The sequence below is a fragment of the Mesoplodon mirus genome (genome assembly GCF_964341445.2).
Source record: "Mesoplodon mirus genome assembly, chromosome: 16".
Classification (NCBI taxonomy): Eukaryota; Metazoa; Chordata; class Mammalia; order Artiodactyla; family Ziphiidae; genus Mesoplodon; species Mesoplodon mirus.
Window position 1 is genome coordinate 78321619 of NC_138992.1, and position 26626 is coordinate 78348244.

Sequence of the window (26626 nt, forward strand, 5' to 3'; positions counted from 1 at the left end):
AGAACCCAGGTGCCAGGTCTTTCTTCAGAACCTACACTTCTCCACGAGGCCGGGCCTTCCACGCTGAGGTAGGAGGGATCCTGGCCAGAAGGTCAGCCAGCAGCTCTGGGACGAAGGTTGCTGCGGTGGGGGCTCTTCTGCCATGGAAGCGACTTCATTTCCTTCCACACAAATAGCCTACTGACTGAGTTCCTGCTCTGTTGAGTAAAAGGGTGTTGACTCTCCCCAGAAGGTTGTTCAGTTCACATCCCAAAAGTCCCTCTATTCAGGCCCTGGGGAGGTGTAGCAGCTCCTGAGGGCGCTCTCCTGAGGCTGGCTGACAGAAGTGGGGGAGGTTCCTGATAGTTCCCAGGCGCTGGTTCAAGTCCCCAGAGAATGGTCATGCAGGTTGGGGAGTCAAGTAGGAGGAGAGAGAAGGTCGGGGGCAGAGGGCCCCCTCCTGAATCCAGAGCTCACAAGGTTACCCCCCATTTCCAGAAATTATCTCTTCCCCCACACCAGCCCCCATGGCCCAGTACCGGGAAACCGGGAGCCCAGAGCACTTGTGGCCACACAGACCCTCGCACGCAGCCCTCGGGGTGGGCGGGGCCGGCTGCAGGCAGATGGGGACGAGGTGTGCTCCCGGGAGGCCACGGGCTGCAGGTGGCCCTCTGAGAGAAGCACCCCATTTTGGACAGGAAGGTTAGAGGCGGGGGAGAGCACCCTAGGGCGCCCCCTCGGAGCAGTGGGTGTGGGAAGAGGGGCGGGGGCGGAGGGAACCCGCGATGGGAGGCGAGTGGGCTCTCAGCAGAGGCCAGCTTAGCCCGCGGGAGCTGCCTCTGAGCAGGGGGCGGGAGGGCAGTGCCGCCCTGTGGCTGCCGGGCTTCCCGGATCGCGGCTCTCCGCACACGGGTCGCAGGGTCCTGTGACTCTGTATCCCCTCCCTCACCCCGCCCCCCTCGCGAGGCCGCGCCGCTGGGTGGCCTGTGTCGACGGGCAGAACCCCATCGCCCGCCCCTCTCACACCCGCCTCTGCCCGCCTGCCTTGCCCTGCGCAGCTTGCGGCCCGGGGGCCTCGAAGGTCCCCGCGCATGCAGCCAGCGGCCTCTGCTGTGCCTGCTGCTCCTGCTGGGTCTGCTGCTGCGGCCGGTAACCCTCGTGCAGACCACGCTGGGCACCTCCAGCACCCCAAGTCCGCGGGAGCGCACGCGGGCCCTGATGCGGGACTTCCCGCTTGTGGAAGGGTGGCTGCAGTGTGTGCGGGCTGCTGGGGGCCGGTGGGGGCCTAGCCTGGCCCTGGGCAGGGGAGGAGGTCCGGAGCATGTAGCGCTAGTGGGGAGGCTCCCTCACACCACCCCTGGATGTCCTCTCCATCATCTATGGATGTCCTTCCCCTTCTCTGTCATCCCCTCCCTGGCGGGAACCCCTCAGCCCAGGGCTCAGCTGCTCCTAGTATAGTCTGTGTGACAGTGTGAGGTGGGGGACCCCCAGGCTGGCCCAGGCCAGGCAATGTGTCCTGCCCGATCCCAAGACCTAAGGAGCCCACCCATTTGCCTTGACCTCCCTCCAGCCACAACAACATGCCCCTGGTCCTGAGGCAGTTTTACCACAGTGGGCTATAGCATGGTAATCTGTGCAATTTCAGCCATGGCTAGACCAGCTTGGACAGGCTGAAAGGTGGTCTCGTGGGTGGCCAAGTACCAAAGGGACACACAAGGTGCCACCATGGCTGCTGGGGAATGTGGGGCAGTTTGGGGGCCACAGAGACCACAGGTTAGTCACATTGGAACGAAGTTACCATAGTGACCTAGAAAGTGCCATGCCATGGATGCCGGGGGCTACAGGGGTCACAGTGAGCCCACCTGATGGGCTTCCAAGTACCACAGAAAAAGCAGCGCATTACATGTGACTTCTGGGCACAGTGAGTGCTGTGCCAGCTGAGGAGGCTATGAGAAGCCCAAGGAGTTCCAAAGCCCAAACTAAGCCCTGGCCTTCCCTCAATTCTGGTCAGCCTACGTCCCATGCCAGACCCACGAACGGGATGCTGTGCGCCTCACCCTGGAACAAATTGACCTCATCCGCCTCATGTGTGCCTCCTATTCTGAGCTGGAGCTTGTGACCTCAGTTAAAGGTAGACGGGGGACTTCCCTGGTAGTCTAGAGGTTAAGACTCCACGCTTCCACTGCAGGGGGGTCGGATTTGATTCCCGGTGGGGGAACTAAGAGCCCTCATGCTGCGTGGCACGGCCAAAAAAAAAGGTAAACAGACGGGTGGTAGTGGGTGTTAGGGACTTCAGTAAGCTACCCCTGCCTCTGAAAATGATCATCTGACCTATGTGCCCCCAGCTCTCAACAATACCCGGAAGTTTGCTTGCCTTACTGGTGTGGAGGGCGGGCACTCACTGGACAGTAGCCTCTCCATCCTGCGTACCTTCTATGCGCTGGGTGTGCGCTACGTGACACTCACCCACACCTGCTACATGCCCTGTTGAGCACCTGAATATATTCAGGAAAAAACGCATTCGCCCTTTTTGGCCAACCAAACAAGCGGGCAATGCAAATCAACACTGCAAAGAAGTCTCACTAGGCATTGGTCAAAAGGGCCATGCTGAAAAAGTGTAAAAACCAGAAATGCAGGGCAAGTCAAGGAGAAAAGGGAGCTTTTTTACGCTGATGGGCGTGATATAAATTGCCAACGGCCACTCTCGAAAATTGTATGGTGTTTCCTAAAACATCTAAAAAACAGAGCTACAGAGCACAGGGCACTTCCACTCATGGGCTTATATCTTGAGAAAACCAAAAATCGACAGGACACAGGCACCCCAAATTTTAGGGCTGCTGTGTTCACAAAATCCTCGACTCGGGTACACCTTAAGTATCTCATGAAAGAGAAAAATGGATAAACAAGTTGTAGTACTTATGTACAATGGAATATCACTCAGCCATGAAATCAATGTCCTCAGGCTAGTAGCAGCATAATGAGTGGATTTAGGTACGATGATTCTAAGAGAAATACGTCACACAGATAAAGAAACTTATCATAAGATATCAGTTATAAACGGAATGTAAAAATCGCTATATGAACTAAATTACAAAACAGAACAGAGTCACACATTTAGAAAACACACTTATGGCTGCTTAAGGGGAAAGGTGAGGTGGGGTGATGCATAAAACAACAGTTTGAAATTAGCACAGATACCGTTCAATCAACCAAATATGTAATAGAGAAGACATACTCATTGCTCAGTGAACTGGACTCAACACACCTTATTCACCACAGAAGAATATATCCGCATAGTAAGAATCTTAAAAAGTATTTATTGATATTTCTCGGTAAGTGAATATAGTGGGTGTAAAGGGGCACAAACACAGCATTGAAAATCAGCTAAATCCCATTATAAATACAAATTACAAAAAAAAGCAAAGATAGTGAAAGAAAGAGAAATTCTTACAAAATTCGTTCAGTGGCTGTGATGCAACCTGGATTGACCACATCTAGACCCACAGCTGGAAGAGACATAAGGCTGGACACTCTTGGGGGCGACCGGATTGGTGAGGTTGCGTGAGCAAATGCAGACCCTTTAAAGTAATACTGCATGCTACCCATTCCATGGGTCAGAAATCTCCAGGTTCAAGGGAATCTTCCTACAGCTAAAACATGCATGGGAAACCCAGAGGATGGTACACCATATGATCGGGAAACGTTTCTAAAACGCACCTCATTTTTCATCTCGTGGTGCTCGGGTTCGCCATTCCAGCTGCTTTACCAACAATCTCCCCACTTGGAGAATCAGCACCTTTAACCTCCTGTTTCGTACAGTTTGCAGTTTGTCCAGAGGTTGAACGGGTAGAGGGGGAACCAATGAGAGATCAGCTCTAGGTGTTTGGACAGACACATGTCACTCTAATTTCCAATCAGGAAGAAGAATTAACCAAAGGCTCTGCCTGCCCCCCGGAACCAGAATAGGGCCTGAAGCAATCCTGCGGTTTGGAGGCCAGCTCCCAAAAAGGCGAGTTGAAAAATGAATCTCAGAGGCACTAAAATTCACAAACCTGCAGGATAATAAATGATAACTTTCGTACCTTATTGAGGTAAGGCAACAAAGAGGATTTGAAAACAAGGCAGAATTGCAGGAAACCGTTTTCAAGAGGTAGATCGGAGTCGCCTTTAAAGCACATGAAAAGCGGCAGAACTTCGACAATGATGCAGTTGGCCAAAATGGGCGTACGTTTTTTTTTTTTCCTGAATATATTCAGGAAAAAACGCGTAGGCCCTTTTTGGCCAACCAAGCAAGTGGGCAATGCAAATCAGCACTACAAAGAAGTCTCACTTCGCATCGTTCAAAAGGGGTTTTACCATGTTTGAAATTCCAATATTTTAGCCTGACACGTTTTTGGATTTTAGAAAAAAAAATATTTTAAATGAGACAAAAAATCTTTTTTATGACCCAAAAAGACAGCAATAGTTTTATATTTTTATCTATTTCACTTGCCCACAAAAGTCTCATGGGGTTATGTAAAGCAGTCCTGTTGGATGCTGTGCATGGTGCAAATATGGATTAAAGCTTTGGAATCTTAAGCTTCACTCACCTGAAACTTTTAAATTAGGATGCAAGCAATCCTTTCCAACATGTGAACAGAGAAGGACACTGTCTTTATTTTATTTGTCAGGTAATTAATCTGTCTTTTGCCCCAAGGAGAGAAACACCTGGCACTTCTATCAATGTGTTGTACAAAAATCTTTGAACACAGAGTGCAAGCAGAGGCTGATACAAGATGTGAAAGAAAAAAAAAAAGAGAGAGACCCCTGTGGCATTTTCTCCTAACTTATTGCAATCTCCCATTTAAAATGTGGGAATAATCAATCTCCTGAGGAAAAAGGCCCAAGGAAGCTTTTTGCTTTTGTGGAATAATGCAATGCCTAAAGATTTCATGAGGCAAGAAGAATTAATGAGAATGACCATGAGAAATCAAGAAAAGTCAGATCCATGGATGAAGTGATGTTTACCTCTGTGAATCAATGAGAAGTAGGAGCAAATGAAAAGAAAGCTGAATACAACATTTTCTGAATAAATGTAACCTTTCAGCTGTCACAGACAAATTAATGCTCACTATGATACAACATATTTAGTTCAGAAAGTTAACTTAAATTTAAAGCTTAACAATTAGATTTATTGAAGAAACGAAAACATATTTGTGGTTTAGAATATATAATGTGTTTTCCAACAGATAAGAAGATTACATAAATAAATAGAAATAAGACTAAATAGAGGAAAATAACAAATTAGATGTTATTAACATTAAAAACTGACACTCATCTAAAGAAAGAGGAGAGACAGAAAGACAGAAGAACTTATATCAAGTATATATTTAAAACTCCTAAATAAGAAGTCTTCAGATGTTAAAAAAAAAAAAGTCTTCAATAAGAAGATAATGTAATAGCAAAGATGGGAAAAATATACCAAAAGATATTTCAAGAAAGAGAGTACAGAACGTTAAGTAAACATATCAAAAGATGCTTGGCTTCTTAGTAGTCAATTAAATGCAATTATCAATTAAATGGAATTATCACTCACCAACCAGAAAGTTCAAATGAACATGACAGGTATTATCAAGTTTGACAAGAATGTGTGTAATCCTTGAATCTCATTCACTGCTGCTGAGGATGAAAAATCATACAAATGTTTTGAAAATATTTACAAATATCTAAAAAGATAAACAGATGAAAGCTATGAGTCAAAAATTTTACTACTACATGTATATTGAACAATAATTTATACACATACCACCAAAGTTCAAGTTCTAGTATGTATATACCAGTGCAATTCTCAATAGACCCAAACTGAAAATCACTCATATTGTAATACATTTTGGAAAAAATTAATTAATAGTTAAATATTTACACTATGGAATCCTATGCAACAGTGTCAGTGCATGACAACAACAACAGGCAACCATATAGGCGTATTCATAAACAACATAAAATAAAAAAGCCCAATCCAAAAGTGATTTTACTGTGCCATTACATTTATATAAAATACAAAATACAGGTAAAGTGACCTTTTTGTTAGATACCAGAACAATATTAAACCTTAAGGGGAGTCACTAGAATTGGACAAGGGGGGCTCTGAGTATCTGGCAATTTTCTGTGTCTGTTTCTAGAAGCTATGTATAGAGTGTATGCAGATTCTGAATTTTCTGAAATTTGTCATTTCCTTACAAACCATGCATATTTTTAGTTGTTTTTTATATATAACAAAAAGTAAAAATGATAGACTAGGGAAGGTAATTATATTAGCACTTTAATATCCATGCTTTTCAAGGTGGAAGTGAAAGGTATTAAATACTTGACATTATGATTACTTCTTAAAAGTAAGGTGAAAATTTCAGATTAATAAATAAGACATACTTCTTCATATATCATCCTCAAAGAGGAGGGGTAGAAAGGAGTATTATTATTTTTTATTTAATATAGAACAGTTAAGATAGAAAATAATGAAAACAGACTAGGTTTAAAAAAGAGCACACTGGACTTCCCTGGTAGCTCAGTGGGTAAGAATTTGCCTGCCAATGCAGGGGACAGGGGTTCAATCCTTGGTCTAGGAAGATCCCACAGGCTGTAGAGCAACTAAGCCCATGTGCCACGACTACTTGGCCTGCGTTCTAGAGCCTGCAAGCAACAACTACTGAGCCTGCGTGACACAACTACTGAAGTCCATGCACCTAGAGCCCATACTCCACAAGAAGAGAAACCACAGCAAGGAGAAACCCATGCACCACAATGATGAGTAGCCCCTGCTCGACACAACTAGAGAAACCCTGTGCAGCATCGAAGACCCAACACAACCATAAATAAATAAAATTAAGTATTGTGACTTGTGAGATGACTCACTCATGTGGCTGTAAGTAAGAGGCCTCAGCTCCTTGCCACATGAATCTCTCCTTAGGGCTGCTTGAGTGTCCTCATGACATGGCAGCTGGCTTACCCCAGGATGAGTGATCTAGCAGAAACCAAAGCAGAAGCTCCAATATCTTTTATACCTTTGGAAGCTGCACTTTGTCATTTCTGCAATGTCTTATTAGTTAAAACATCAGCCCTTTTCAACTGTGAGGAGGCACACAGGTGCATGATGACTGGGAGATAATTAGGGTATGATTAGGGCCTTCTTGGAGGCTGGCTACCAAGGTGGCTGACTCACCGAACACTGAATTTTGTTTTCTTCACTGATGGAGAGAAAATGGTGAGTGAATCTCATTGGTGTTCTTTGAGATGTACCAAAGCTAGCTCTTGCTTTCACCCCCAGCTGTGTGGCTGAGAGGGTCTTGGTGCTCCAGCCGGGTGTCAGGCCTGTGCCTCTGAGTTGGGAGAGCAGAGTTCAGAATATTGGTCTACCAGAGACCTTGGGCACCTTATAATATCAAAACGGCGAAAGCCTCCCAGAGATATCCGTCTCAATGCTAAGACCCAGCTCCACTCAAAGACCAGTAAGATCCCGTGCTGGACATCCAATGCCAAACAACTAGCAAGACAGGAATGCAGGCCCACCAATTATCAGAGAGGCTGCCTAAAATCATAATAGGTCACAGACACCCCAAAACACAACACCGGATGCAGACCTGCCCAACAGAAAGACAAGATCCAGACAAACCCACCAGAACACAGGCACCAGTCCTCTCCACCAGAAAGCACACACAACCCACTGAACCAACCTTAATTAGCCACTGGGGGCAGACACCAAAAACAACGGGAACTACGAATCTTCAGCCTGCGTAAAGGAGACCCCAAACACCGTCCACAAAGCCAAATGAGAAGACAGAGAAACACAGAGCAGATGAAGGAACAAGGTAAAAACCCACCAGACAGGGCCTCCCTGGTGGCGCAGTGGTTGAGAGTCCGCCTGCCGATGCAGGGGATACGGGTTCGTGCCCCGGTCTGGGAGGATCCCATATGCCGCAGAGCGGCTGGGCCCGTGAGCCATGGCCGCTGGGCCTGCGCATCCGGAGCCTGTGCTCTGCAACGGGAGAGGCCACAACGGTGAGAGGCCCGCATACCGCAAAAAGAAAAAAAAAAAAAAAAAAAAAAAAAAAAAAACCCACCAGACCAAACAAATGTAGAGGAAATAGGCAGTCTACCTGAAAAAGAATTCAGAGTAATGATACTAAATATGATCCCAAATCTTGGAACTGGAATGGAGAATATACAAGACATGTTTAACAAGGACCTAGAAGAACTAAAGAGCAAACAAACAATGATGAACAACACAGTAAATGGAATTGAAAATTTTCTAGAAGGAAACAATAGCAGAATAACTGAGGCAGAAGAATGGATAAATGACCTGGAAGATAAAATAGTGGAAATAACTACCACAGAGCAGAATAAAGAAAAAAGAATGAAAAGAATTGAGGACAATCTGAGACACTTCTGGGACAATGTTAAACACACCAACATTCGAATATAGGGGTCACAGAAGTAGAAGAGAAAAAGAAAGAGACACAGAAAATATTTGAAGAGATTATAGTTGAAAACTTTGCTAATATGTGAAAGGAAATCGTTAATCAAGTCCAGGAAGTGCAGAGAGTCCCATACAAGATACACCCAAGGAGAAACATGCCAAAACACATATTAATCAAACTATCAAAAATTAAATGCAAAGAAATAATATTAAAAGCAGCAAGGGAAAAACAACAAAAAACATACAAGGGAATCCCCATAAGGTTAACAGCTGATCTTTCAGCAGAAACTCTGCAAGCCAGAAGGGACAGGCAGGACATATTTAAAGTGAAGAAAGGGGAAAAGCTACAACCAAGATTACTCTACCCAGCAAGGATCTCATTCAGATTCGACAGAGAAATTAAAACCTTTACAGACAAGCAAAATCTAAGAGAATGCAGCACCACCAAACCAGCTTTACAACAAATGCTAAAGGAACTTCTCTAGGCAGGAAACACAAGAGAAGGAAAAGACATACAATATCAAACCCAAAACAATTAAGAAAATGGTAATAAGAACATACATATCAATAATTACCTTAAATGTAAATGGATTAAATGCTCCAACCAAAAGACATAGACTGGCTGAATGGATCTGAAAACACGAACAGTATATATATGCGGTCTACAAGAGACCCACTTCAGACCTAGGGACACATACAGACTGAAAGTGGGGAGATGGAATAAAGTATTCCATGCAAATAGAAATCAGAAGAAAGCTAGAGTAGCAATTTTCATATCAGAAAAAAAGAGACTTTAAAATAAAGACTATTACAGGAGACAAAGAAGGACACTACATAATCATCAAGGGATCAACCTAAGAAGAAGACATAACAATTGTACATATTTATGCACCCAATATAGGAGCACCTCCATACATAAGGAAAAGGCTAACAGCCATAAAAGGGGAAATCGAAGGTAACACAATCGTAGTAGGGGACTTTAACACCCCTCTTTCACCAATGAACAGATCATCCAAGATGAAAATAAATAAGGAAACACAAGCTTTAAATGATACATTAAACAAGATGGACTTAATTGATATTTATAGGACATTCCATCCAAAAACAACAGAATACACTCTTTCTCAAGTGTTTGAGGAACATTCTTCAGGATAGATCATATCTTGGGTCACAAATCAAGCATTGGTAAATTTAAGAAAATTGAAATTGTATCATGTATCTTTTCCGACAACGCTATCAGAATAGATATCAATTACAGGGAAAAAATCTGTAAAAGAATACAACCACATGGACGCTAAACAATACACTACTTTATAACCAAGAGATCACTGAAGAAATCAAAGAGGAAATTAAAAAATATCTAGAAACAAATGGCAATGAAAACATGACGACCCCAAACCTATGGGATGCAGCAAAAGCAGTTCTAAGAGGGAAGTTTATAGCAATACAATCCTGCCTCACGAAACAAGAAACATCTCAAATAAACAAGCTAAACTTACACGTAAAGCAATTAGAGAAAGAAAGAAAAAAAAAAAACCAAAGTCAGCAGAGGAAAGAAATCATAACGGTCAGATCAGAAATAAATGAAAAAGAAATGAAGGAAACAGCAAAGATCAAAAAAACTAAAAGCTGATTCTTTGAGAAGATAAACAAAAGTGATAAAACCATTAGCCAGAGTCATCAAGAAAAAAAGGGAGAAGACTCAAATCAATAAAATTACAAATGAAAAAGGAGAAGTAACAACTGACACTGCAGAAATACAAAGGATTATGAGAGGTTACTGCAAGCAACTATATGCCAGTAAAATGGACAACCTGGAAGAAATGGACAAATTCTTAGAAAAGCACAAACTTCCAAGACTGAACCAGGAAGAAATAGAAACTATAAACAAACCAATCCGAAGCACTGAAATTGAGACTGTCATTAAAATCTTCCAACAAACAAAAGCCCAGGACCAGATGGCTTCAAAGGCAAATTCTATCAAATATTTAGAGAAGAGTTAACACCTAACCTTCTCAAACTCTTCCAAAATATAGCAGAGGGAGGAACACTCCCAAACTTATTATATGAGACCACCATCTCCCTGATACCAAAACCAGACAAAGATGTCACAAATAATGAAAACTACAGGCCAATATTACTGATGAACATACATGCAAAAATTCTCAGCAAAATACTAGCAAAAAGAATCCAACAGCACATTAAAAGGATCATACACCATAATCAAGCTGGGTTTATCCCAGTGATGCAAGGATTCTTCAATACATGCAAATCAATGTGATACACCATATTAAAAAACCTGAAGGATAAAAACCATATGATCATCTCAATACATGCAGAAAATGCTTTCGACAATATTAAACAGCCATTTATGATAAACCTCTAGAAAGTAGGCATAGAAGGAACTTTCCTCAACATAGTAAAGGCCATATATGACAAACCCACAGTCATCATTGTTCTCAATGGTGAAAAAGTGAAACCATTTCCACTAAGATCAGGAACAAGACAACGTTGCCCACTCTCACCACTATTATTCAACACACTTTTGGAATTTTTACCTACAACAATCAGATAAGAAAAAGAAATAAAAGGAATCCAACTCGGAAAAGAAGAAGTTAAGCTGTCACTGTTTGCCACTAGATGACATGATACTACATATAGAGAATCCTAAAGGTGCTACCAGAAACCTACTAGAGTTAATCAATGAAGTTTGTAAGGCTGCAGGATACAAAATTAATGTACAGATATCCCTTTCATTCCCATACACTAAAGATGAAAAGTCTGAAAGAGAAATTAAGGAAACACTCCCATTTACCCATGCAACAAAAGGAATAAAATACCTAGGAATAAACCTACCTAAGGAGACAAAAGACTTTTACTCAGAAAACTATAAGACACTGATGAAATAAATCAAAGATGACACAAACAGGTGGAGAGATATACCATGTTCTTGGATTGGAAGAATCAACACTGTGAAATGACTATACTACACAAAGCAATCTACAGATTCAATGCAATCCCTATCAAAATACCAATGGCATTTTTCAGAAAACTACCACAAAATATTTCCCAATTTGTATGGAAACACAAAAGACCCCGAACAGTCAAAGCAATCTTGAGAAGAAAAACAGAGCTGGAGTAATCAGAATCCCTGACTTCAGACTATACTACAAAGCTACAGTAAATCAACACAGTATGGTACTGGCACAAAAACAGAAATATATATCAATGGAACAGGAGAGAAAGCCCAGAGATAAACCCAGACACATATGGTCACCTTATTTTTGATAAAGGAGGCAAGAATATAGAATGGAGAAATCATGGCCTCTTCAATAAGTGGTGCTGGGAAAACTGGACAGCTACAGGTAAAAGAATTAAATTAAAAGACTCCCTAACACCATACACAAAAATAAACTCAAAATGGATAAAAGACTTAATGTAAAGCCAGACACTATAAAATTCTTAGAGGAAAACATAGGCAGAACACTCTATGACATCAATCACAGCAAGATCCTTTTTGACCCACCTCCTAGAGAAATGGAAATAAAAATAAAAATAAAAACATGGGACCTAATGAAACTTAAAAGCTTTTGCACAGCAAAGGAAAACGTAAACAAGATGAAAAGACAACCCCCAGAATGGGAGAAAATATTTGCCAATGAAGCAACTGACAAAGGATTAATCTCCAAACTTTACAAGCACCCCTTGCAGCTCAATATCAAAGAAACAAACAAGCCAATCCATATATGGGCAGAAGACCTATTAGACATTTCTCCAAAGAAGACATACACATTGCCAGGAAACACATGAAAGAATGCTCAACATCACTGATCATTAGAGAATTGTAAATCAAAATTACAATGAGGTATCATCCCACACAGGTAAGAATGGCCATCATTCAAAAAATCTACAAACAATAAATGCTGCAGAGGTGTGGAGAAAAGGGAACCCTCTTGCACCGTTGGTGGGAATGTAAATTGATACACAGACACTATGGAGAACAGTATGGAGGTTCCTTAAAAAACTAAAAATAGAGCTACCATATGACACAGCAATCCCACTACTGGGCATATACCTGGAGAAAACCATAATTCAAAAAGAATCATGTTCCACAATGTTCATTGCAACTCTATTTGCAATAACCAGGACATGGAAGCAACCTAAGTGTCCATCAACTGATGAATGGATAAAAAAGATTTTGCACATCTTCAATATAAAATGGAATATTATCAGCCATAACAATAAATGAAATTGAGTTATTTATAGTGAGGCGGATGGACCTAGAGTCTGTCATGCAGAGTGAAGTAAGTCAGAAAGACAAAAACAAATACTGTATGCTAACACATATATATGGAATCTAAAAAAAGAAAAAAAATGGTTGGGAAGAAACTACGGGCAGGACAGGAATACAGACGCAGACGTAGAGAATGGACTTGAGGACATGGGGAGGGGGAAGGGTAAGCCGGGACGAAGTGAGAGAGTGGCATTAACTTATATATACTACCAAATGTAAAATAGATAGCTAGTAGGAAACAGCTGCATAGCATGGGGAGATCAGCTCAGTGCTTTGTGGCCACTTAGAGGGGTGGGAAACGGAGGGTGGGAGGGAGATGCAAGAGGGAGGAGAAATCGGGATATATTTATATGTATAGCTGATTCACTTTGTTATACAGCAGAAACTAACACACCATTGTAAAGCAATTATAGTCCAATAAAGATGCTAAAAATAAATAAATAAATAAATAATTTATACCTCCCCCAAATTAAGTCTCTTTAAAAATAAATAAATAGGGCTTCCCTGGTGGCGCAGTGGTTGAGAGTCCGCCTGCCGATGCAGGGGACGCGGGTTCATGCCCCGGCCTGGGAAGATCCCACATGCCATGGAGCGGCTAGTCCCGTGAGCCATGGCTGCTGAGCCTGCACGTCTGGAGCCTGTGCTCCGCAACGGGAGAGGCCACAACACTGAGAAGCCCGCGTACCGCAATAAATAAATAAATTAATAAATAAATTAATTAATTAAAAATGGGTACTCAATAACATGGTAACTCTAAACCTAAGTATTTTCAATACTACAGCAAAGGTAAATGGATTAATGTCTCCTATTAAAGTGTAATTTTTTATATTATGTGCAACTAAAATTTTTTCCCAATATACAGGTAAAATAAAATAATTACTTTAGAAAGGTGAAAACATTCCATGTATTTAAAAACAGTAAAACGATAAGCATATGATATGCATCTTAGATAAAGTAGTGTTTAATTTCAGAACAATTTGTCATTATTGTAACTAGTACTATTATCCCAATTTCTTAAAAATATTTCAATACTTTTTCTATTTGAAAAAATACTTTAATATTTTTTTCTTTGCTCTTTTGTGGTCTAATACATGGTAAGTACTTAGCTGCTAACATAACTTAAAAATATATGTTGTTTTTTACAGCCAAACAAAACTGAATCAAGAAGAAATAGATAACTTGAACAGACTGATCACTACAAGCAAAATAGAAACTGTAATTTACAAAAACTCCCTACCAACAAAAATCCAGGATCAGATGGTTTCACAGGCAAATTCTACCAAATATACAAAGCAAAACTTACACTGATTCTTCTCAAGCTCTTCGAAAAGATTGAAGATTAAGGAATACATCCAATGACATTCTATGAAGCCACCATCACCCTGATATCAAAACCAGATGGGGGGGGTACTTCCCTGGTGGCACAGTGGTTAAGAATCCATCTGCCAATGCAGGGGACATAGTTTCAAGCCCTGGTCCAGGAAGATCTCACATGCCGTGGAGCAACTAAGCCTGTGTGCCACAACTACTGAGCCTGTGATCTACAGCCCACGAGCCATAACTACTGAGCCTGATAGCCACAACTACTGAAGGCCACGCACCTAGAGCCCATGCTCTGCAAAAAAGAAGCCAGTGCAGTGAACAGCCCGCACACCACAACGAAGAGTAACCCATACTTGCCACAACTAGAGAGAGCCCGTTCACAGCAACAAACACCCAATGCGTCCAAAAATAAATAAATAAAGAAATTTACTGAAAAATTAAAAAACACAGATGGGGACTTTTCTGGTGGTCCTGCAGTTAAGATTTTGCCTTCCAGTGCAGGGGGTGTGGGTTCAATGCCTAGTGGTGGAGCTAAGATCCCACATGCCTCACAATTAAGAAACCAAAACATAAAACAGAAGCAATACTGTAACAAATTCAATAAAGACTTAAAAAAAAAACAACACAGAGAAAGACACTAGCAAAAAAGAAAATTGCAGGCCAGTATCTCTGATAAATATGGATGCAAAAGTTCTCAACTGAATATTAGAAAACCGAATCTGACAGCACATAAGAGGATCATACACCATGATCGAATTTGAATCACCCCCGTGTCACAAAGTTGTTTCAACATATGCCAATCAATCAACATGATACACTCCATCAACAAAGGAAAAACACAAAACAAATGATCATCTCAATAGATGCCAAAAAAGCATTTGAGAAACTTCAACATCCATTCATGATAAAAACGCTTACCAAAATGGGTATAAAGGAAACATATCTCAACATAATAAAAGCTATTTATGACAAACCCACAGCCAATATAATATTCAATGCTCATGACAAAATATCAAAGAAGCACGGAAAAGTGATGGAGGAGATGGAGAAACTTCTCAGTGTGCAGGTGCAGGATCAACATCAGTGCTAAATCCTGCTCAGCTTATGGTGATTCAAGAGAAAGCTAAAAGCCTTTATGAAGACTTGAAGAAGAAACACGGGAAAGAATCAGAGGGCATATTTTTTAATGCCAGCCATGGCTGGTTTCATCGGTTCAAGAGTAGAGCCAACCTCAACAAGGTAAAAGTAAGTGGAGAGGCAGCAGGTGCAGATAGGGTAGCTGTCCAGGAACTTCCTGAAACACTTTGAGAAATTATTGATAATGGTGTGCATTTACCCAACCAGGTGTTTAATGTGGATGAGACACAACTGTACTGGAAGAGGATGCCAGACCGAAGTTACATCAGTAAGAAGGAAAAGTTGATGCCGGGCTGTAAAGCAGCAACAGATAGGCTAACTGTTGTTTGGTGGAAATTCTTCCAGTGATATGAAGCTGAAGGCTCTCTTAGTTCATCATTCAGAGAACCCAAGAACCCTTAAAAACATAGCCAATGACTCTCTTGCTATTGTGTGGAAGTGTAACCCCAAATCCTGGATTACACAGGCCACGTTCCAGGACTGGTTTTGCCAACACTTTATCCCAGATGTAGAGAAATATTGCTCGGAGAAGGACGTCCCAGAAAAACATTCTTTTGCTGCTTGACAATGCTCTGGGCCACGCCCCTTTCATGGATGACTTTTCCCAACATCAAAGTAGTGCATCTGTCACTGAATACTGCATTGCTCATCCATCCTATGGACCAGGAAGTTATAGCGACTTTCAAGAAATATTATTTATGTCACACTTTTTGTCAGGCAGTAAAGGTAAGTGAGAAATCAGGAAGAACCTAGGGACAATTTTGGAAGGACTATAACATCTACAAGGCCATAAAAAACATTGACTTTGCATGGTGTGAGTGTATGTTGGTCACCATGAATGGGGTTTGGAAGAACCTTTGCCCACAGTTTGTTCATGATGTTTGTGGATTTGAGAAGGCAGATCAGAAGTCTGAAGAGGTCTTCAGCAACGTAGTGACCCTCAGCGAGAAGCTGGAGCTAGATCTGCAAGAGGACGATTTCATTGAACTCCTTGCTGTGCAACATGAGGAGCTTACTGATGGAATTGGAGGCGCAGAGAAAGGATGAAGAGGGACAGGAGGAAGAAGAAGTAACTGAAGAACTGAAGAGATTCACGACACAGAAAATGCCAAGGGCATCTTCTAAATTTGAGGAGGCACTGTTAGTTTTTGAGGCACAGGGCTCGAACCCACAATGGTAACCAAAGGTGGCAGCAGCCATTCAGAACGCAAACCAGTGCTACCATGTCATCATCTATGATGAGAAGAAACGAGCTACGACCCAGACATCAATGGATCATTTTTTCAAGAGGGTAGATAGAATTAAATCCAGCAAGGAACCAGAACCTGTGTCATCAATGTCAGGTATGAGTGAAATTGGAGCTTGCCCCCTGTCTCCCACTGCTGATAATCCTTCACCTCTACCATCTCCCACCTCCTCTCCCTCCTCCAATCAGTAACTCTTCTCGCCTGTTCCCTCGATGCCAGCCCCGGTATCCCAGCTGTTGTACTGTATTACTGTACTTTTCAAGTCACTGTACTGTAAGACTAAAAATGTCTTCTTTGTTTTTGTGTTTGTTTCTTATATACTGTTTGTGTGAAAAGTATTATAAACCTATTATGGTACAATACCATATAGCCGACTGTGTAACCTGGGTACCTCGGCTAACTTTGTTGGACTTACAAACAAATTGGACTTACAAACGCACTCTTGGAACAGAACTTGTTCATACGTAGCGGACTTACAGTAAAAGCAAAAAAGAAACAGGAACTAATCAAACTTATAAGCTTTTGCACAGCAAAGGAAACCATAATCAAAATGAAAATACAACCTATGGGCTGGGAGAAAATATTAGCAAATGATGAGACTGACAACGGCTTAATTTACAAACTATACAAACAGCTCCTACAACTCAATAACAATAGAACAAATAACTCAATGGAAAAATGGGTAGAAGACCTAAATAAACATTTCTCTAAAGAAGACATACAGATAGCCAATAGGCACATGAAAAGATGCTCATCATCACTAATTATTAGAGAAATGCAAATCCAAATTACAATGAGGTATCACTTCACACTGATCAGAATGGCCGTCATTAAAAAAAATCTACAATTAACAAATGCTGGATGGGGTGTGGAGAAAAGGGAACCCTTCAGCACTGTTGGTGGCCATGTAAGTTGGTGCAGCCACTATGGAAAACAGTATGGAGGTTCCGCAAAAAAACTATAAAGAGAGTTGCCATATGATCTAGCAATCCCACTTCTGGACATATATCTAGACAAAATTATAATTCAAAAAATATATAAAACCCTATGTTCATAGAAGCACTATTTATAATAGCCAAGACATGGAAACAACCTAAATGTTCATTAAAAAATGAATGTATAAAGAAAGTGTGGTAGACGTATACAATAGATATTACTCAGACATAAAAAAGAATGAAATAATGCCATTTGCAGCAACATGGATGGACATAGAGATAATGATACTAACTGAGGTAAGTCATAAAGAGAAAGACAAATACCATATAATATCACCTACATGTGGAATCGAAAACAGGACACAAGTGAACATGTCAGCAAAACAGAAACAAACACACAGATATAGAAAACAGAGTTGCGGTTGCCAAGGAGAGAGTGATGGAAAGATTGGGAGTTTTGGAATAGCAGAAGCAAACTATTCTACATAGGATGGACAAGCCACAAAGACCTACTGTACAGCAGAGGAAACTATATTTCGTATCCTGTGATAAACCATAATGGAAAAGAATATATATATATATATATATATATATATATATATATATATATATATATGACTGAATCACTTTGCTGCACAGCAGAAATTAATACAATAATGTATAAAGGCTGCAGAGGGTGTGGAGAAAAGGGAACCCTCCTGCACTGTTGGTGGGAATGTAAACTGATACAGCCACTATGGAGAATATGGAGGTTCCTTAAAAGCTAAAAATAGAACTACCATATGACCCAGCAATCCCACTACTGAGCATATACCCGGAGAAAACCATAATTCAAAAAGATACATGTATCACAATATTCACTGTAGCACTACTTACAAGAGCCAGGACATAGAACCAACCTAAATGTCCATCGACAGATGAATATAGAAAGAAGATATGGCCTATATATATAATGGAGTATTACTCAGCCATAAAAAGGAATAAAACTGAGTTATTTGTAGTGAGGTGGTTGGACCTAGAGTCTGTCATACAGAGTGAAGTACGTCAGAAAGAGAAAAACAAATACTGTATGTGAACACATATATATGGAATTCAGAAAAATGGTACTGACGAACCTAGTGACAGGGCAGGAATAAAGACACAGATGTAGAGAACGGACTTCAGGACACAGGGCTGAAGGGGACACAGGGACGTAGTGAGAGAGTAGCACTGACATATATACACGACCAAATGTAAAAGAGCTAGTGGTAAGCTGCCGCATAGCACAGGGAGATCAGCTCGGTGCTTTATGTCCCCCACAGGGGTGGGATAGGGAGTCTGGGAGGGAGCCTCAAGACAGGGGGATATGGGGATATATGTATACATACAGGTGATTCACTTTGTTGTAAAGCAGAAACTAATACAGTGTTATAAAGCAATTATACTCTAATAAACATGTATTTTAAAATACCACAACGTTGTAAATCAACTACACTAGAAAATATTTCTTAAGTGAAAAAGATTTTTTGAATGTATGTTTTATTGTGTGTGTGTACCACAGGTTCAATATATATGAATTATGTCAAATTGATTACACTGTTTTTCAAAATAAAGAATTTTTGATATTCTACATCAGCTGCATAATATAAATGCAGAAAAACTATATTATTTTTTTCTAAAGTTCAGAAATACCCATTTTGCTCATTCAGTATACTATAAACCACTAACTGTTAAAAAGGGATTCATGACCTCTTTCTTCCAAAGAAATATTTCTGCACTCACACAAGTTTAATAGAATGTTCCACCATGAACTGGCTTCCCACCTTAGAGACACGAGATTTGCATCCTGAAATCTCTTTCTTGCAAAAATGTCCAATTAGCATCCTAGCATTACAGAAAAGAAATGCTTTTTGCCAGATCTCAAATTACATACAACTTTATCACGACATCATGTATGTTTTTTTTCCACACACACAGACTGCATTTTATTTTTACAAGAGAAAAATCAACTGACACCAAACATTGTAAATGGATGACCACAGCAAAAGCAACAATGATTGAAATTACCAAACATGAAACACACTCATACTATTGTCATAATATTGACATTCATTCCAGGAATCCTCCACAGCTCCTTTATTTTGCAGTGAAAGACACCATGTTTTTTTTTTGTTTTTTGTTTTTGTTTTTTTTTTTTTGCAGTACGTGGGCCTATCAGTGTTGTGGGCTCTCCCATTGTGGAGCATAGGCTCCGGACGTGCAGGCTCAGCGGCCATGGCTCACGGGCCTAGCCTCTTCGTGGCATGTGGGATCTTCCCGGACCGGGGCACGAACCCGTGTCCCCTGCATCGGCAGGCGGACTCTCAACCACTGCACCACCAGGGAAGCCTGACATCATATATATTTAAATTATCAGCACTCACCTGAGATCTTCAAAAATCAACAAAAACATAATTTTGTGCTCTCTTTCATTTATTCTGGTTCTAAGTGGTCATTTCTAAACGAAAGTATTTAAGTATGTTAACGTCATCTTATAACATCATATTTCAAATGACTACCGTCTCTCCAAAGATGCAATATGAGGAACTCATAATTAGGCTCTCCAAAGTTTTACTCTTTGAATCTGTATTACACTTCTGCTGAACTTCACACTGTTCATTATTCTCTGAGAATATTCTTTTTCTTGTATGCCCATCTCACATGCTCTTTCATTTCATGAAGTTTTTTCCTACAATTTTATGTCTAGTTTATTTCTGAGAAAATGCATTATTCCAGATTGATAATTATAGACACAAAGACTTCTATATAATTCCCTGAGAGTTTCAAAAACTCCTTCTTTTTTTTTAAAATACCTAGATTCTGAAGCTCTCCACAAAGCATTACTAAAATTGCATTTACATAGTATCTACATATTACTCACACATTAATGCATTTACAATTGTATTACGCTTTATTGCTAATTTTGGAGCATAAATGTAGCTGTCTTATTTACCACCCTCTTGGAAATCACTTTAATATTTGCACTTAGGACTTGAAAGAGAATGGATAAATAAAAACCTGAAGAATATGCAAATACAATTTATATATTTCTCATAAAATTAGGTGATTATCTAACCTTCATCCAGAAAAAAGAAGAGCCCACATACTCTGCAGTCATGATACTCGAGAATGTGTGGTCTTCCAGCAGGAAAACATGCAGTAATCCACGTGGCAGAGTTTACCTGTGACCAGCTGGGGTTAGTGTCCTATGCATTCCTTACATGCAACATATCAGGAGTGGCCAAACTGAATTTGTCAGTTGTGGCAATAAGTATAATGAAGATTTGTAGCAGGTCATGCTCATACAACAACATTTTGCTCAATTCTGGTAGATCTAAATCTGTATCTGTTACCTTGTCTTTAACGAGGAAATGTCAGAACTGACTTACCAAAAAAAAGTGGTTTGTTGGTTTGTTTGTTTGTTTTAATTACAGTCACGGTGAGTAAGACATAGCTCAGAACAACTAATGTGACTTAGTGATTCTCTCATCAGGAAATGCAGTTTCTACTTCCCTGTTTATTCTCCACATCTTGTAGTAAGTTAAGTTTCAGTGAAAGATAAATCTACAGGGTGAAAAGAAAAGAAAATTTACATGTGTTGATAAGATCATTCTGACAGGTTTTACCACGTATGTCAGTGTTTCTGGTGATGGACACAAGCTAGAGCTCCCTACTCTGACATTTTCACTGATGTCATTCCCCTTGACCCTCAATTTGAAAGTGGATAAAAATGTTTTCTATGTTTTCTTCTTTAAGAAATTAAATAAAGAATGCTGTCTAGACATGATCCTCTAATGACTTTCAGTCAGTGGTCATCAAGAGAAGAAAAGCACAGAATCTCATCCCCACAGAGGGTGACATTCAGTCAGGTAAGAAAATTCTCCCCAAAATCAGAGCTTCATCTTTAACATTCAATCAAAGGCTTTCACAGGTTCTTCCTACTCTGCACTCAGCCTTACCATATGGGATTGGCTCTGAGAATCTCACACCAGATGACTGACAAACATGTCATAGTACACTGATCTGGGACCAGATCCTGCCTCTCTTAATGATCTCCCGCAGGGACACTGCAATATTCTGGGATATTTCCTGGAGCCCTCTACTCTATACAGGTACACTTCCAAGTAGAAACAGAAGCTTTGATTCTCACTGGGACCCCTGCTCTGTCCAACCAACCTCTCTAGAAATATGATGTTCTAATCTCTCCTGATTAGAACATTGCACGGTCTCTCACTGTGCTAATTTAGTAAAGGTAAAAGAAAAACAAGAAAGAGCAAACTATGCAGGGAGCAATATATAAGATTCCTTTACTTAATGTATTTATCTGATATACACAAATATTGAGAAATATAGATTCATTTCATAATGGTCAAGAAAAGAGGAGGAGGAACCTCCATGCCAACAGTATATATAAATTGGAATCAATCCTGCATAAGCTCCAGCTAAAGCTTAGCTACGAGGTACTAACTCTTCTCATAAAGAAGCAATAGTTCTCCATCATTTGAAGCACACTGAGGACTCAGACAGCTGGACGCTGAGGGTGTAGTCTCCTCACTCGAATTCTGTACCTGCATCACAGAGCAATGAAATATTCCCAAAGAATTATTAAGGATGAGGTGGGGAGCCAAAATAAAAAAGATGAAACCACAGTCTGCCCTACCATCCGTTCTGCTGGATATTACCACCATCTTGGCCCAGTATGACCTTCCCACTTTTCTCTGGGCCTCCCTACTTCCCACCTCCATCATCTCATTATATCTTACCTACACTTGGAAACGACTCTAGTTTTTCCACTGATCTTCATCAACAAGCAATCCAAATAGCAACTGTGTATATAACTCCTTAGAAACCTCAGGTATGACTCAGTAATACATGACCTTCGAAGTCAAAAGTTTTCCTAATTCCCTTTATTATTATTTTTTCCAATTTCCATGTACTTACACTCTCAGGACCTCCACTGTCCTCAGGTTCGTCTTCCCTGCAAGATCTGTCAACCTAGACATAGACTTAAGTACCACCTTCTAATTATCTCCTAGGGAATCCAGTTTTTAAAAAAGCCAGTTTTAAGCAAGCCTTATGGACTTTATTAAAGACTCTTAAAGATAACCCATGGGAGATAGCAGTACACCCACAGATATCTATTTAATACACCCTCAGAGTAATTTTTTTTCTTTTGTATAAAGTCTCTTCTGTCCAATGAAGACTCTCAGCTCTTCTTCTTCAACATATGCAGTGTCTCACCCTTCTGATTACTCTCTGCTGTATCCCAGGGCCACTCCCTTTCCTGATATTACATTCTTTCCCAATTTTGTATGTTAGTAACATCAAATAACATAAAGTATAACATGTTAATTATTATAAAGTGCACCGTTCAGTGATATTAAATACATTCATATTATTGGGCGATCAACATCGCCATTTATCTTTCTAATTCTTTTCTACGTTTTAAAACTGTAACTCTATATCCTTTAAACATAACTTTCCTTTTTGTTCCATAACCACCTGAAAAGCATCATTACCCTCCCAATTTCTATGGTTTTGACTACACTAAGTACCCCATATAATTGAAATAAGTAGTTGCATTGTTATGACTCACTAAAAGTCACAAAAATGGCATATTTGGTAGCTAAATTTCCTCAGGATTCATCCATGTTGTAGCATATTCCTAGATCTTTTCCTTCTTAACACTGAATAATATTGTATTATATGGGTATACCACACTTTGCTTATCCAGGAACTAGTGGATGAACATTTAGGTTGCTTTCATATTTTAGCTACTGTGATTATTACTGCTCTATACACTGGAGTACAAATATTACTTTAAGAACCCAATTTCAATTCCTTTGGGTATACCTCATAGTAAAAATTTCCTGGATCATGTAGTAATTCTATTTTTCAATATCTGAAAAATTGTCATACTCTTTTGCAAAGCAGCTGTATCATTCTACATTCCCACTGACAGAGCACAAAGCTTCCAACTCCCTCACATCCTCACCAATACTTGTTTTCTGCTTGTGTATGTGTGTGTGTGTGCTTGTGTGTGTATGCATGCACACAAATATATAAACATGCATTTAATGATATGGAGCATCTATTCAAGTGCTTAGTCATTTGAACATCTTTTTGAAGAACCATCTCTTCAAGTCTTTTATCCATTTTTGAATCAGGGTGTTTGCTTCTTGTTGAGTTGTAGGAGTTCTCTGTATTTTCTGAATAGAAATCTCTTGTGATAGATGGCTTTCAAATATTTTCTCCCATCTTGTGGGTTGCCATTTTATTCTGTTTACATCCCTTTGATACACATTTTTTAAAATATGTACTGCAAATTGTTTATTTTTTTGTTAGCTGTACCTTTGTTGTTCCTTCGTTTCATATTGAGGAAATCACTGCCAAATACAATGTCATGAAGCTCTTCTCCTGTGTCTTCTTCTAAGACTTTTTATTTTATTAGGTCTTATATTTAGTTTTTTGATATGTTTTCATTAATTTTTGCATATGATGTTAGGTAAGGGTCCATCTTCCTTCTTTTGCATGTTGACAAGACTTCTCAGCATCATTTGTTGAAAATACTATCCTTTCTACTTTGAAAAGACTTGGCAACTTGTCAAAACCCATTTGGCCATATATCAGGGTTTATTTCTGGGTGTTCTATTCTATTGGTCTTCAATAAGGGAAAAAATAGTATAACCTATCCAGGTTGATGAAGAACATAAAGAAAGACCAGGACTGAGAATTAGGAGGGCAATATAAAAAAGCAGGGAGTAAAAGACAGTGTGAGAGAAGATCTTGTACTTGCAAGTTCATGGAAATATGATCATGTTAAATCACTAAACGCCTGACTTTGAACAATACCGTAAATGTGCTAGCAAGAAACGTAACACTTACCCATCTCTGGGAAATACAGTATGGGCAAAAAGATAAACTACACACAAATATATTAAAAAGGGAAGGGTTTTCATGGTGTGAGAATATTGTGGGATTTGAAATACAATTTACTTCTGTTCTACCCTTGTCTCTAAAATTTATCAAAGTGTATATACAAGCAATTCCAATTCTGGTAATGTGCTTGACAGGTTTAATATGAACTTCAGCAGACCAGTAAATGTACATTCATAGTAGGACTGTTCCCTAATCCAAAAAACAAAACACAAAACCTGGAAAGACTAGAGTTCACTTTGTCAACACACATACAGATGCAGCGATGGTTAACGGTCCAAAAAAAGAAGGTGAGCATGGGTGCAAGAGGTTAATCCCCAGTCTGGTGTGGGTTGCAGAGTTTGAGGGTAAAACCGGTAGAAAATGCTTTTGTTCTACCCTTGATTTTTGAGGTATGGAAATTCACAGGTCACTACCTTCATTTCAAAATGAATGAATGCACTATTCAATTTTTTTTAAAACAGGAGAAGTAGACATGAGTGATAATAAATTTTAAACTGTCGCTAGTCAAATAAGATACTAAGAAAAATTAAATCATATGATTTAAGAATGAAGTGGAGAGATGGTCTAAGATGGTAGCATTCAAAGACCCAGAGCTTGATGCCTCTCATGGGCACACCAAAGTCACAACTGTTTACAGAACAGCAATTGATGAAAAAGGCCGGGACCTACCATAAAAGATGTTTTAGAGCTAAAGATATAAGGGAGGCACCTCGGCAAGACAGGAAGGAAGGGCAAAATCTCAACAGAGTCAAGACCCATCCCCCCAGGTGGGTGGCCCACAGATGGGAGAATAATTACAATTTCTGAGGTGCACCCAGGTGGCAAGGGGTATGAACCCAACATCAGGCTCCCAAGCCCAGGGACCCTGTGCTGGAAAGAAGGGTTCCTAGAAAGTTGGGCTTTGAAGACCAGTGGTGCTTATTTTCCAGAGAGCCAGAGGGTTGTGGGAAATAGAGATTCCACACTTAAAAGATGCTCACAGGGTTTCCCTGGTGGCTCAGTGGTTGAGAGTCCACCTGCTGATGCAGGGGACACGGGTTCGTGCCCCGTTCCGGGAGGATCCCACATGCCGCGGGGCGGCTGGGCCCATGACCCATGGCCGCTGAGCCTGCACGTCCGGAGCCTGTGCTCCGCAACGGGAGAGGCCACAGCAGTGAGAGGCCCGCATACTGCAAAAAAAAAAAAAAAAAAAAAAAAAAAAGCTCACAAAATCCCACATGACCCGAGAATCAGAACAGAAGCAGTCATTTGAACGGATCCTGGGTCACACCTACCTCCTGATCTTGGAGAGTCTCCCAGAGAGTCCAGAGGCAACTACAGCACAGCCTCAGGGACATAGACACTGGCAGCAGCCACTTGGGGGAGCTCCTTCTACCTCGTGGCCAATGGTACCAGCAAGCATAATTTCAGAGTCCTCCCTCTATCTTTTTAGCCTCAGGGTCTAGCCCTACCCATTTCCACCAGACTATAGACACAAGTACTAGGATGCTGCAGGCCAAGCAACTGACTGAGCAGGGGCATAGCCCCATCCACCAGCAAACAGGCTGCTTTCAGACTCTCTCAATGCACAGCTGCCGCTGGACATGGGCCCAGCAACCAAAAGCCCCAGGACCAGCCTCCACACCTAAGTGGAGAGGCACCAGCCCCAGAGTCCTTGGCCCCTCTGACAAGTGAGCCTGCTCTGGCCTTGGAATCAGTCTCACCGTCGGCAGGTGATTACTGCACAGGGACTGGATGGAGTTTGGACCTACCCAACAGCAAATCTGCTCTAGCAGTGGGATCAGCCTCATACACCAACAGGCACACACCAGCTCCAGGAATACCACAGCCCAGTAGCCTGTGTGACCAGAACACTCACTTGCAGGCCAGAAGCAGCCATGGACTCACTTGGGTCTTGACCCTGACCATCAGAATGACAGCACAAGATTAGGGATATCCCAGACCCTGCAGATAGCTGTGTGAGGAACAGCGATCCAACACCAACTCTGAGACTCCTGGGCCCTGCAGCCAGAACTCAGGACCTGTGTCTTCCTCCCAGTAGCCAGCATCACCCCAGTGACTGGGCACTAGTCCTGATACCACCTGGACTGCAATTCTACCCATAAGTGAACCAGCACTAGATTTGGTGTCCCACAGAGTCGTGCAGCCAACTGCCTTATGATTTAGCCTCACCAAGCAGCACAGACAGCCTCCATACAAGGCAGAGTCTGTCAAACAAGCAGTCTGGGGGCAGCCAAGCCTACCAGACCACCCACAGTAGTCAGCCCACCACAATAGAAGAGCCCAAGTAGCCAACATAGGG

The 26626-nt window shown here is 41.0% G+C and overlaps 1 protein-coding gene across 1 annotated transcript in view; it reads right to left on the reverse strand.

Annotated features, from left to right (window-relative positions):
* The window catches only part of LOC309792012 (uncharacterized protein), a gene marked incomplete at its 5' end in the record, with an annotated part of 60157 nt that overhangs the window by 19570 nt on the left and 13961 nt on the right, over positions 1-26626 (reverse strand). The gene's annotated exons all lie outside the window — the stretch shown is intronic.